Source organism: Miniopterus natalensis, chromosome 2, assembly GCF_054644295.1.
Source record: "Miniopterus natalensis isolate mMinNat1 chromosome 2, mMinNat1.hap1, whole genome shotgun sequence".
Taxonomy (NCBI): domain Eukaryota; kingdom Metazoa; phylum Chordata; class Mammalia; order Chiroptera; family Miniopteridae; genus Miniopterus; species Miniopterus natalensis.
In genome coordinates, this window is record NC_142082.1 from 71725734 (window position 1) to 71735477 (window position 9744).

Sequence of the window (9744 nt, forward strand, 5' to 3'; positions counted from 1 at the left end):
TCAAAAGACTCCAAAAATCTAGGAATAAATTTAACCAAGGATATAAAAGACCTGTACCTGGGAAATTATAAAACAATAAAGAATGAAATGAAGAAAATACAAATAAGTTGAAGCATATACCATGTTCATGAATAGGAAGAATTAATATTATTAAAATCTTGGACATTTCTCATAGCAACATTTACTCAAAGCAATTTCTATAGATTCAACACAATTCCTGTCAAGATACCAATGATGTGTTTCAGAGAACTAGAAAAATGTTTCAAAAATTTATATGGAATCATAAAAGACCCCAAATAGCCACAGAAATCTGGAGAAAGAGGAACAAAGTTGGAAGAATTATGCTACCTGATATCAGACTGTATACTACAATGCTATAGTAATCGAAACAGCATGGTACTGGCATAAAACAAACATATAGATCAATGGGACAGAATAGAGAGCCCAGAAATAAACCCAGGCCTTTACAGTCAATTAATATTTGAAAAAGAAGGCAAGAACACACAATGGGGTAAAGACAATTTATTCAGTAATGGTGTTGGGAAAATTGTACAGATACACACAAAAAAATGAATCTAGACCACCTTATTACACCATACACAAGAATAAACTCAAAATGGCTTAAAGACTTAAATTTAAGACTCAAAACCATAAAAATCCTAGAAGAAAACATAGGTAGTAAAATCTCAGACATTTCTCATAGCAACATTTTTTCAGATGTATCTCTCCAGGCAAGGGAAACAAAGAAAAAATAAATAAACACCAGGGACTACATCAAACTAAAAAGTTTTGCACCATAAAGGAAATCATCAACAAAATGAAAAGATAACCCAATGAATGGGAGAACATATTTGCCAATGATATATCTGATAAGGGGTTAATATCCAAAGTTTATAAAGAACTTATAAAACTCAACACCAAAAATACAAACAATACAATTTAAAAAACTGGCAAAGGACTTGAATAGACACTTCTCCAAAGAGGATATACAGATGGCCACTAGACATACAAAAAGGTGCTCAAGTCACTAATTGTCAGAGAAATTCAAATTAAAACCACAGTGAGGTATCACTTCACACCCGTCAGAGTGGCTATCATCAACAAATCAACAAACTACAAGTGTTGACAAAGATGTGGAGAAAATAGAATGATTGGGCACTGTTGATGGGAATGCAGACTTGTGCAGCCACTGAGGAAAACAGTATGAAGCTTCCTCAAAAAATTAACAATGGACCTGCAGTATTACCCAGCAATTTCACTTCTGGGAATATATCTAAAGGCACCTGAAACACTAATTTGAAAGAATATGTGCACCTCTATGTTCACTGAAGAATTATTTACAATAGCCACCATTTAAAAGAAGCCCAGTTTCTATCAGTAGATGAGTGGATAAAAAAACAGTGGTATGTTTATGTAATGGAGTACTACTTGGCTGTGAAAAAGAAGGAAATATTACTTGTTGAAAACAGCCTGAATGGGCCTGGAGGGTGTTATACTAAGTGCAATAAGCCTGTCAGAGAATGACAGATACTATATGATTTCACTTACATTTAGAATGTAATGAACAAAATAAACAAACAAACCAAACAGAAATAGACTCACAGATGCAGAAAACAGACTGACAACTCTCAGAAGGGAGGGTGGTAGGGGAGCTGGGTGGAAAAGAGAAGGGATTAAGCAAATAAATAAAAACTCATAGACACAGACAACAGTATGGTGATTACCAGAGGGGAAGAGAGTTAGGGGGAGGCAGAAGAAGGTAAAGGGGTAAATGGTGATGGAAGGAGATTTAACTTTGGGCAGCGAACACATAATACAATATAGAGATGATATATTACAGAATTATACACTTGAAATGTATATACTTTTATGAACCTAAATGTTCAACCTCATAAAAGGAGTTGGTTTAGCAAGGGGTGTGCTAATATTGATATGAAAGGAAGAAACTGAAATATTACCAGAAAAAATATTTTAAATAACCCCCCAAACCTCACTGATGATTATTATCATCTCTCTGCTACCATTAACACAGAAAATATAAAAGTTACCATGAGATTCTTAAAACTCCCAATGCTGGTTCTGAGGTCCTATCTGAGTTTTCTTTGGGAAGACCAAGAACAAGGTCGGCCCACTTCACGTCTGACAGGAAGACTTGGGAAGGCCAACACTGACCTCACTGGGTTCATTCACTTAATTGTAAAGAATCTCCTTGAGTCTGCATGTGCTGGCCCTGACTCAGATACTCTAAGCAGTTTTACAGTTCTAAGTTGAGAATCATTAGGTAGGCTAAAAGAAGAACAAAATATCAAATGGCACTGGGGTGAGCTGGAGGGCAGCCCTCCAGAGGTTGTGACATACCAAATTGGCCCATTCCAACCTCCCGTTGTTTCCACGATGGGGCTTTTATCCCTTTAAACTTCTTGCATGCACTTTTATTTTAGACTTTTTTTTTGATGGGCACAGATATTTGCCATGTAAACTTTAGCTAGTGATGCAGGATATCAAAGAAGCCACTTATTATTCTGAACTGCATCCCTGCATCCCAAATCTCAGAAGCACCTTCTTTCTGATAGAGGATTTGAAAGTTAATTGGCAGGTGAATGTGACAAGCCCATAAGAAGGACAAATACATCTAAGTAAGCATAGAAAGTCCCAGTTGTTGACTCTCCCTTCAGAAAAAATAATACCCTACCTCTTAAACCCCAGCCCAAAGCTTATAAAGAACATGGTTAATAATGTGCAGGGGGGAAAAGATGCTCATGTGAAAGGACACTGAGAAAGATGACCAAAGGGGAATCAAGGACAACCTGTAACTTTTAGGAAAGTCTACTACTTTGATCTATTGGAGACTATATTGCTGGTTTTCACAGTGTCAATAGACATCATCAGAAAGTTCTTGAGATCAGTGACCATTTCACTTGAAATTACTAGAACCTGCAACAGTGCCCGGTCTGTGGTAGGTAATCAATAAAATTTGTTGAATAATAATGACATGTTCAAAGGCTCTGCAATTCAGACTGGCCTCTGAGTTTGCGATGCTATTCCAGGGCCCCAGGAAAGCACAACTACTGATGAGAAGCACCAGTAATTCATCAAGAACAGGTAACAGGAGTAGCCCATCCCAGGTGAGGGCAATAGGGGCACATTGTCAAGAATTTTGAAACAATAATAGAGCTGACTAGAAGCTAGTCTGCCTTCTGCCATCACCACGATCCAGAAATAATTCAAAACAATATCCGTGATAAAATATTCTTTCCCCCTAATTTTTTGTTGGTCTAAGTTCTAAACAAATGCCGAGGTTACTATCGAGTTTTAATAGTCTATATGTAAGCTTCAAAGTAGTCAAAGTAGCACATTTTTATTGCTTTCCTTTCAATAATCATTTTATTCTTTATGGAAAGTAATTCAGAGAACTCCCAACCCACACAGTATCAGCTCACATATCTCCAACCACTGTGGTACTATATATTCTTGCATTTAAATAATAGATTTGAAATGAATAGTGTATATCATGATTGTAAACACAAGAAATAGAACTTGAATTACTGAAATTCTTTATTCCATGCAGCCACTTGGGATTTTTCTGTTTTAAACAATTTTATTGAGGTACAATTTATATGCAACAAATGCACTTAAAGTTCAACGAGACTTGACCAATGTGTATAGTCACATAACCAGCACAACAACCATGATATAGGATGTTTCCATTACTCAAAAAATTTCCTATGTCCTTTTGTAGATGATCTTCTCCTCCCACCTCTGGCCCATGGAAATCACTGATCTGCTCTCTATCACTCTAGTTTTGCTTTTTCTAAAATTTTACATAATTGAAATCACATTATGTAGTCTTTGTGTCTGGCTTCCCACCTATCATGATGCTACTGTGGGTCATCATGTTGCATGTACCGGGGCACAGAAATAAGTTTACGGTTTTCCTGTGGAAAAATAATACTATAATTAATAAATAATAATATAAGAATAAATTCTGTGTTTTGCCTACTCACAACTGTAAACTTACATTTGCCTCACCCTGTATTAGTAGTTTGTTCCTTTTCATTGCCAAGTAGCATTTCATTGTGTGGATATACTACAATTTGCTTATCAATTCAATAGGTGATGAACATTTGGGTTGTCTAACTCCGAACTATTACTGATAAAGCTGCTATAAATATTTTAATGTAAGCACTTATCTGAAGTTTTATTTCTCTTAGATAGATACCTAGAAGTATGATTACTGACTCATAAGGTGGATTTAGGTTTAACTTTGTAAGATACTGCTTTAGTGTTTCCAAAGTGGCCACACAATTTTGCATTCCCACTAGCAATGTATAAGAGTTCTAGTTGTTCCACATCCTTGCAATATAAACCATTTTTCTTTTCTTTTCTTTTCTTTTCTTTTCTTTTCTTTTCTTTTCTTTTCTTTTCTTTTCTTTTCTTTTCTTTTCTTTTCTTTTCTTTTCTTTTCTTTTCTTTTCTTTCTTTTCTTTTCTTTTCTTTTCTTTTCTTTTCTTTTCTTTCTTTTCTTTTCTTTTCTTTTCTTTTCTTTTCTTTTCTTTTCTTTTCTTTTCTCTTTTCTTTTCTTTTCTTTTCTTTTCTTTCTTTTCTTTTCTTTTCTTTTTTTTGCTTTGCTTTGCTTTGCTTTTTTCTTTCCTTTTTTTTTTTTTTTTTTTTTCTTTTTTGGTATTCTAATGACTATGGCTGCTGGACAGAAGAAAACTTGGTTGGGTGAAAAATATTGTCACTTTTAATTATAATCACCTTCTTACTTGGAACCATGGAAAATTTCAGGGAAGGAGATCATGATAGACTTTGGGGTGGCAATAATCTTGGAGGTTTAATAGAAGAAGTTTCAAAGTTTAGCAGTCAACCCTGATAAGGCAACTGTCTAGCTTATTTTTAAGGGAGGGAGGATTTTGAAGAAGTAAAGAAAAGAAACAACCTCTGCGGGGAGACCCACCTCTGGATAAAGCTGTGATGTGGGTTCAGTGTGTCCTCAGTAACTTCTCACTTGCCCTTATTTACATTGTTCTTCAGGTTTCACATCCAACAGATTACCATTCCCCCAAATCTTTATGTACTGTATTAGTTACCTATTGCTGCATAGAGTTCCTCCAAAACTTAGTGACTTAAAACAATGTTTACTGTCTCACAGTTTCCATGGTCAGGAATCTGAGCATGCTTAGTGGGGGCTTCTGACTCGGGGTATCTCACAGACTGCAGTCAGCTTGATTATGGTGGTCTCATCTGTAGATTCAACTACAGAAAAATCCATTTCTGAGTTTACTCTTGTGCTTGTTGGCAGAATTTAGTTCTTTGGGGGCTGTTGGACTCAATGTTCAGTTTCTTACTGGCAGTTGTCTAGAGGCCACTTTCAGTTCTCTGCCACATATACCTCTCAATAGGGAAGCTCACAAATGGGGACTTGCTTCATCAAAGTTAGAACACAAAAGAGAGGAAGAGGGATCCAAGTCACAGCCTTTCATTACCTAATCTTGGAAGTGACATCCATCATCTTTGCTGTGTTCTACTCATTAGAAACAAGTCTCTAAATTCAATCCCCACACAAAAGTAGTAGATTTCCCAAGGGGATAAATAGCAGAAGTTGGGCATCGTTGGGAGCCGTTTCAGAAGCTGTGTACTAAAGCCAGGACTAGGATAAGGAAAGGGTGCAAAGTGGAAGAGAATTCTCATTATTGCATAACCTGAGAGTGAATCCCATGTAGTCCCTCCCTAGACACCTCATTGTTGCACTTTAGCCTTGCTGTCTGCCACATGCACCTAGGCCCCTATGCTGACTTCTGATCACCAGTCCAGGCTCTCTGCCTAACTCATCCAGCCTGAGCCTGTTTCCTCAGACACCTGTCCATGCTGCACACTTTCTTCTTGCCATAACCCTCTCTTAAAACTTAGCTGTTTTGCATTCCATTCCTCCAACAACTGTTGGGGGAAAATGATTTTAGGTAAGCCTGGCATTTAATGATTGTTATCTAGTTCATATGTAATTTATACATGTAGAGCAGTGTTTATTAACATGCAATCCATACACCAGACTCACTGAAGGTCTTTAAGGAAAATGCAAATTCTTTGGACTCCTCCTAGACCCAGTACACCAGAATCTGAGAGGTAGCATCCCAGATAATACTTGCACTTACTAAAGTGTGAAAACCCTTTGCATTTATGGAATGATTTCAGTAGTTATGATGCTTTAACCCTAATAAGATGAATTTATGTTTGGCAACTTTGGCAAAAATTTAGAAGCAAAGGTTATATGATGAGAGAGGCTTTTGGGGTAGGAGTATCTCCTTAATAATGTTCAGTAGCCCATGTAAATACACTGCTTATTGTCTTTACTCAAAGCTAGGTAAAACCAATGGTTTGTTATAACAGTACTTGAATCTACTAAAATGATTTATTTTTCCTAGACTTGGTATTACTAACGATGCACTATAATTTTACTAAAATGAATCCTGACTTGGTTTTCCCTCCCATTTCCTATATTGTGATGAAAGCAATAGGAACATGTCCAAGATTTTCTACACCTTTTCGATTAAAATGAGTTGCTAATTGCAATAGTGCTTGTAGAGAAAACCATTACATTGGCCTTATTGACTCTGCTTTCCCCCTAAATTACAGTCTGTTGCCTGAAATGTAATCAATCCCTACGTTGGAAATCAATCCCTCTACCTCCAGAGAATTTTCCTGTATTTTTCTCCATATTAGGGCTATCATACCTTGCCAGTTACATGGTGGATTCATTCAGGTCAGAAGTAGAGGAAATCCCTGTAGCTATTGGAAACCACAGCTTAGGTGTAGGTCAGAGGCAATTACCCAACTGTAGCTGAGCCAAACATTTAAATGGTGAATACTGTGAGTTCCCAACCATCCCCCGGCTCATGATGTGAGGCAAACCTGAGAGGAAACGAGTACATGTTTATAAACAGAGAATTCTAGAGAAAGAAATTTTCTACTTTAGAAATAATGTAATGAATCTAGAAAGATGATCAAAATGACTTGACAAGTTATCATTGAAAGTCAGTGGTGTTTCAGAAGCTCAGCTTGGATAAAAAAAATAATCATTGCGAGTAGTGAGAGCTCAGCCCTGAGAGTGCTTCAGCCTGGTAGAGAAGCACATGCTTCACATTTCTATGTATTTATGTATCAGAAAATCAGAGATGTTGATGGGAAGACCCAGACTAGAACAGGCATAAAAACACAAGAGCCCTGGCCAGTGTGGTTCAGTGGGTTGAGCATTATGTACCAAAAGGTTGCTGGTTAGATTTCCAGTCAGGGTCATGCTGGGGGTTGGGGCTTAATCCTCAGTAGGGGGCATGCAGGAAGCAGCCTATTGATGTTTCACTCTCACATCAATGTTTCTCTTTTCTCTCTCCCTTTTCCTTCCTCTCTCTCTAAATATCAATTTAAAAATCTTAAAAACAAACAAACAAATAATAAACAGAGAAGAACTAGGAAGAGAAAAACAACTTCACAAGATATATGGGGAAAGTACTTGGTCCAAGGACAAGCATATCTGGGTTGGGTTCAGATTTGAGGGCTATTTACATTTATTTCCTATGCCAAACAAAACTTTTATTTCCAGTGTCAAATAAAATTGAACTCTTTATGACAAAAAAGAAAAAAATCACATCATTTAACACATATTATTTATTTAAACATAATAAGCTGTTATAATATATGTTGTATTGTATATTTATTGTAAATAAGGAAAGACCAGAAGGTAAAGTCCCATGAGTTAGAGGGTCTGTTGCAGCACATCTAAGAGAAAAGAGAGAAAGGACTTGGGAAGGAGAGGGGGGGGGGCTTCTGGTGAGTCAGATGGTGTGTAAAAGGCAGGGACTAGATGTAAATGTGGCTCCTTTTCCTAACGGAAGGGTTGTAGAGCTTAAAAGGCTGAGAGGTCCATCAAATGCATTGTGACCAGTTTGATGTGAATGTCAGCCAAGAAATGAAAGGAGCCAGGCAAGGAGTAAGATCGAAAGAATAAACATATAATCTATGTACGTTAAATGACCTTTAATTTTGGGGAGAGAAAGTCAGGTGTTAAGGTTCAAACTTTCAGGCTCTTTTCTACAAAAAAGCAGAAGGGTATTCTGATTCTGCTGCCAGGTGTAAAGTGCGTGAGTGTTTTCCCCACACTGAGCAATTCCTGGACACCAGAAAATTTAACTCAATTCTAACACTATGTGCTTAGAGTTAGCGTCAGATTCCATAGGTTAAGGGCACAGTCCCACAAGACTTGTCCCCGTTTTAGATGCCAATTGGAGCCCAGGTTGTTACCTGTGCTTCTGGCCAACTGGCTACAAATCAGAAGTTTCCACAACCCCCTTTACAACCCCCTTTTGGGGTTCGATTAATTTGCTAGAGCAGCTCACAGAGCTTAGTAAAACTTAATTAGATTACTGGTTTATGTAAAAGAATATAATCCAGGAACGGTCAGATGAGAGAGATGCATAGGGCAAGGCATATGGGGAGGGGTTCGGAGCTTCCATGTCCTCTTCAGTTGTGCCACCGTGTCTACATCAACATGTGTTCACCAGCCTAACCTGGAAACTCTCCAAGCCCTGTCTTTTTGGGTTTTTTATGGAGGCCTCATTGAGCAGGCATGATTGATGAAATCATTGGCCGCTGGTGATTGAACTCAATCTTCAGCCCCTCTTCCCTCCTCCAGGAGGTGAAGCAGGAGTGAGAGAGAGTGGTGTGGAAACTCTCAGCTCCAGAGCTCTAATAGCTTGGTTGGCTCCACTGGCCCCCTAAGTGCTTTCCAAAAATCATCTCAGTAACATAGGCAAAGGCACCCTTATCACTCTCATCATGGGAAATTCCAAGGGGTTTAGGAGCCCTGTGCCAGAAACAGGACTGAGACCAAATATATATATCTTATTATAAATCACAATACCACAGGCATACACCCAAAAAAGGAACTCACTTTAGAATTTAGCTTAATTTTTAAGATAACCAATATAATAAAACAAATAATTTTTTTAAAACCTTGCATATTATTTTAAAATTGTAATTTTATGATTAAGTATCTCATGGTGAGATGGGCTATATTAAGTGGTTCTTCTCATGCTACTTAGTCATATTCACAGAGCCAGTGGGAATAATATTTATTAACTATTGTGTTTACAAGCAATTAGGTGTGTGTTGTGGCTGAAGGGCAGAGCATACCGGCACAAGTAGCGGTAAATAAGTCTAGGAATAAATTACAGCTTAGTCATGGAGAAACTTGAATAAACTTTAATTGGTAGATGACTGGAGGTGTTTTTAGTAGGAGTTTGGCCTGAGAACATGTTAGGAGGACTGATTTCCAATACTGATGTGGATGAACAAGGAGTCACATACTAAACCTGACAACCTTGGGGAGACCTGCCTGATGGGCCCTACAAATTCAGAGACAGAAAGTAACCGCATAGAATGCTTGGAACATAAAAATTTCTAACTAAAAAGCAAGTCATGGTAAGTAGTCACATCCTAGGCCTGTAGCTTCCTTGACAAAGGTTAATCTTTACCTTAATTAAGCCTGTCTATTCTTTTCCCATCTAAGATAATGTACCCAGGAATGTCAGAGTAATCCCCTTTTTCCCTACTGCTCAGGGAACAATCTCCCACCAGAGCACAAGACCACAGAATGCCCCATTGTTGCACAAACACCATCTCGACGTGCAGTAAATGCTAATTGTTAACTAGCCTGTAGCCACCAATGTAAAAGAACTATGCATCTCTCCA